This window comes from Myodes glareolus, chromosome 22 (assembly GCF_982192425.1).
Source record: "Myodes glareolus chromosome 22, mMyoGla1.1, whole genome shotgun sequence".
NCBI classification, from domain to species: Eukaryota; Metazoa; Chordata; class Mammalia; order Rodentia; family Cricetidae; genus Myodes; species Myodes glareolus.
Window position 1 is genome coordinate 22,675,040 of NC_142047.1, and position 5,463 is coordinate 22,680,502.

Consider the following 5,463-nt stretch of genomic DNA (forward strand, 5'->3'; position numbering starts at 1 on the left):
AGACCAACTACATCATCTAATGGAGCAGAAACGCCTCCCTCTTCCAAAGAGCTTCCCCAAAGTCCTTTAGGGCCACCAAACCATGTCTACCCTCCTTCATCTGAGCAGTCTGTAACAAGTGGCAGACAGGCATAAATACATCCAACTTTGTATATAAGACTTTTCCCATTGTAGAACTCCAGCCTCAGAGTCAGAGAGTGTCAAGCAATTCAGATTCTAAAAAAAAGGCACAATACTATAGAGTAACTTGAAGCCCCAACGTTGCTCAACTGGGGTATTAGGACACATCCCTTAGCTTCTGCGGTCTGGTATCTCCGATGGTTGTAGGCATTCAAGTTTGGATGTGGTCATACACTGTGGTCAGGCCTCTGCTGCTATGATTTCATCATTATGTGTCTCCCTAAGTCTTTCGTGTATTGAATTGTTGGCCCTACCTCATGGTGAAAGTGAGGTGAGTGGGTCATGAGGTCACCGACTTTTGTAACTTAGTGATCCTTTGATGAGTCCATAGCTGAATGACTGAGCTGTCAGAAGGAGGGACTTAGGGAGAGGAAGTGAGCTGCCAGGGTATGCTTTTCAGGCAGAAATCTTTTCCTTGGACTCAACCCTCTCCTCCACTCCCTCCCTTTTCAACTTTATATTTGGAGGTTTGCACCATATAAGCATACCATCTATACCCTTGAGTTTTCTTTAAATTTCATTAAGTGCGTTATTTGTTTTTTATTTATGTATTTATTTTCAAACACTCATTTCTATAAATGGAAGACCAGCATTACATGCAATAAAATTAAAGTATGGGAAATATATTAATTTACTTACAAACTAAATGATGGTAGGATAAAAAACAGTAAATGAGGAAACACAAACAACAAAATACTGTATTTACAAAACAATTTATACCTGAAAGCAAGCTACTTAATGCAGAAAGCAAACCACTGACCGTTACTTAGTAACTTATAGACTCTATCTGTCTTGACCACCATCACCAGCCAGGTGACAGGCGGTAGACTGGTCAAGGGTCACAGCCTCTGCAGTCATCTCCTGGAGCTTCAGCGAGCATGTGCTGCCAGCGCCTTGGCCAGATGCTCTATTTTATGTACACTTTCCAGGTTCTAGATTCTGGGCTGTACACTGTGGAACTCGTATTGATGTGACAAACACCATGACTCAAAGCAGCTTGGGGAAGAAAAGGTTTATTTCAGCTCATAGCCCCCATGCCCACGGTACAGTCCATTACTAAGGAAGTCAAGCCAGGAACTCAAGGCACAAATCTAGAAGTGGGAAGTAAAGCAGGGGACATGGAGGAACACTGCTGGGAATGATCATCAAGAATGGATGTTCGCAGCTTATACAAAGCAAGGCTCCTCTCTGGAATGTCTTCCACCATGGGGACAGCATATTGGACAAGCATGTTTCACTCTCTGATTTGTTCAGTAGTGGTGTTTAAAAGATGTTGAGGGACATAATGGGTGGTTGTTGTTGTTTGTAGGTAGCCCTAGCTCTCCTGGGCACTCTCTTCTAACTGTGCCCTACCATTGCAGCGCCATCTTTCCTGAAGTCCTCCCCAAAGCCAGGCGGATAACAACACTGTGCTTTTGAACCCATGACTGTGGATTCGATAAGCTTTTTCTCTTTGCGAACCTCTCAACCTCAAGTCCGTTATTGCAGAAGCAGGGGATGGACTAACATGATTCTCTGGGTTGTCGTTTGTTGTTTCTGTGTTTTGTTTGTTTGTTTGACGTATGTCCTGCAGATCAGGCTATGAACACTGTCCCCACAGGTTCTCACGTGTACTGTATCAACTTCACCATCAAAAGCACGTTCTCTCCTGGTCAGCCCCTACACCACCCTGCATGCTTGCCACCGAGCTCCCACAATGCCTTTCCTGGCAGGTCCCCTTCCTGGACACACCCTTTATACTCAAGCTCCAATCCATTCAAGCCAGCACTCAAATGGCAAAGTAGATTGGCTTTTTGGTTTTCTGTTGTTGTTTGTTTGTTTGTTTTGTTCTGTTGTTTTGTTTTTCCTGCACTTTCCTTCCCAGGGAAGAAATGAGGCACACTTAAATCAACTTTAATTGAGGACAAAGGTTATAAACAAACGGCCTCCCCCTCAACCATGGGAAAGATGTCTGGGGAACCACCAGGTCTGGTGTTTTCCCTGTGCAAGGCTGCGCACAGTTCCTATTCTCCCCCACCTCTGAGAAAGATCCAACGTGACATGCGTCTCAGGCCAGAGGCTCAGAGAGGAGAATTGGGCTTCTGACTTGAGCAAATAATCCACACACAGTCTGAAGGCCCTTCAGAGAACAGAAGGAAAGTCCAGGCTGGAAGGAAGGTCTGCCTCACCTGAGGAACGTCTCAGGAAAGCGCAAACACAAAAACACTTCAGACCTTGTTCAACCTCTGTTCTGCCCGTGAGTCTATCCTTTCCGGTCATGGATTACACCACTTCCCATGCTAAACACTACAGAGAAAACGAAGGACGTTAATGTTGTTCTTCCTAGTTATCTGTTCAGTATGCTTGTCTTCCATCCTAGAATCGCAAACGCTGCCAGGCGCCGCCCGCAGGAGAAAGCGCCTTTCCCTTGCTGCCGTGCTGCCATCTTGTGGACACTGCGAAATTCACAGGCCAAGACTGGTGTTCCGATCCTAAAATGTGATGCTGATTTGGTTTAGTGAAAGGGGTCCGAGATTGGGAGTAGAGGAGCTAAAAATACTTCCGAGTAAAAAGAAAACAAGTTATTTGTTTTAAAATAAGAAAGTTAGTGCATATTTGAGACTTGTATGATGATAGGAAAGCATAGATGGTGGGTATATGCTACGTTCTTGTATCGCTGATGAGAAGGAAATGGTGTGGTTCTCGAGGAGAGTGAACTTTCGTAGCTCACAAAGAGTAAGCTGAAAACGTCTGGCTTACACCCACCCATGTCCTTAAAATCCTGATTCCATAAACAAAGTTTTAAAATAAAAACGGTCATTACCAAAAGAGATCCTGAAGTGACGTTTCTAAAGCTTGGTGCGGAGGCATGGACCTACAACCCCAGCACTTGGGTAGTAGGAGCAAGAAGGGTAGGAATCCAACGTCACTCTCAGATATGTGTTGAGTTCAAGGCCAGATTAGGCTACATGAAACGCATCTCGAAACACCAAAAAATTTAAAACGAACCTATATTTATCCACGTGAGGACATTAAGGCAGACTCCTGGGGAGGTGATAACAACTGAGAAAGTCTACATAGACTGAGGGCAGACTCAGTGCTTCTTAATCATAGTGAGCATCGGATGTCTGTGAGCTGAAAATGCAGATGGCCAGGTCCGTGCAAACGTGTACTTCATGTGGCTGGAGACCGGTCAGCCACTGGATACCAGAATATTCACCCAAATGATCCCTCTCTACTCCCGAGAGGAGAACCACAGTCAATAGAAAACAAATAACCCCAACTTTGACTTATATATCAGCTTCCATTCCGCATTACGTAAGATTGCGTGTGAACAGGACGGGATAGGGCTCTGCATCTGGGCGACGTGGAAGTGCCACTAGAAAGACGCCTGTGGAGAAACCTATTTGAGGATGGCGGACCTGGGCCATGTAAATGAAGCATACTTACCATTTAATGTAATAGTGGTTTAATGCATGTGTGCTGCACATGTGTATTCACGTGTGTACATGTGTGGAAAACAACGGCAATGTCAGGTGTCATCCTCAGAAATGGAGCCCACCTCCTCTACGACAGGGTCTCTCATTTGCCTGAAGCTCCCCAGTGAGGATGGATTGGTTGGCCAGTGAGCCAGGGATCCGCCAGGCTCCACTTCCCTAGCACTGGGATAGGGTGCTCACCACCACACCCAGCATCTGTATGTCCATCCTGCTGCTCACACTTGGAAGCCAAGCACCCTATGGACTTAACCACTCCCCCAACCCTGTCACAGTCTTGCTTTGAATAAGTGCTTTCAAACTGATAGCTCTTCCAAATATCAACACAGGAAAGGGCTCTCCACAGCTGCAGTGGCTATGGACTTTTCCAACTCCCTTGAAAATGGCGTGACCTTTTCCTAGAACCAGAAAGTGACCCAGGCATATCTTTTCCTTTTCCACCTGAGCTAGAGCCAGACCACAATGCTGGATGTAATGGTCAGAGAGTACACATCTTGGTGGAAAGGGCCTTACTGTGGAGAAACCTGCTAGTTTTCTGGATGATATCTCCAGACAGTCTTGAGGAAGGTGTATCTTTCAGCATGAACCAAAGAGGTCCCTGGGTTCCCAACATATGAGGATGAAACTCTGTTGATTCCAGAGTTTGTTTTTAGTTTCTAGGGAAGTTGAAAATATGCTTTTAATATGAAGTTCCTCTGATAAAATTAGCCGCTACTAATTGCAAATCATTGTGTGTGTGTGTGTGTGTGTGTGTGTGTGTGTGTGTGTGTGTGTACTGAAGAAAACACTTCTGGGCCGTCAGAGTCAGTCTGTCGGTGGGAGATGTCTGAGCCAAATAAGCTCAAAGCTCTTGGCATCTCAGAAACCCACTTCCTCGTTGCACCTCACGTGTAACCCTGAAACAGTCAGAACGGTACCTGTGGCACGTTACACAGGTACTGTACGGATAGAAAGAGTAAGACTGTCATCTTTTTCTGAATAGCGGTGAGTAGAGCACACACCCACCTACCAGGTGGCCAAGCTGATTCCATCCTTTCTAGCATAAATATAAGCTCTCCAGAGAAAGCCTACAGCTTCACTCTAAATCAAGCTTCCGCTCTGCTAAATCTTAAAACACCTTGCCTCTCCCGAGTAGCCCTCAACAAACTTACACCATAAGATATTCAGAGGTGTGGCTCTTTCCCAGTACCTTCTTGCATGCCATTTGTTCATGACAGGACCCTTGGGGACATGTCTGGTATATGTGATACACTTGGGGACATGTCTGGTATCTGTGATACACTTGGGGACATGTCTGGTATCTGTGATACACTTGGGGACATGTCTGGTATATGTGATACACTTGGGGACATGTCTGGTATATATGATACACTTGGGGATATGTCTGGTATATGTGATACACTTGGGGACATGTCTGGTATATGTAACATACTTAGAGACATGTCTGGTATATGTGATACACTTGGGAACATGCCTAGTATATGTAATCACTTGGCATAGCTTGATGAATCGTGAAATCATCTTAACTCCAACAGCGAAGGCTGATTTCTCCTCATGCCAGCCTGACCTTTGCTCTCTGGTTTTAGATCTCTAATTTCCTGGACCCTGAATGACATCAGAGAAGAACACTTTCGAGCATGACCCTCTCCCACACATGTCTCACTAAGACTTAGCTCAAAGCCAGAAGTGCCCAGGACTTGGCTCACACTAAAAAGTCTACTGCAGTGAGGTTAAGGGACTCCCATTTTACTCAGCATCTGTATCTTGAATGGTGTGGGAGGGCAGGGATTTATCCGCACAAATTAAA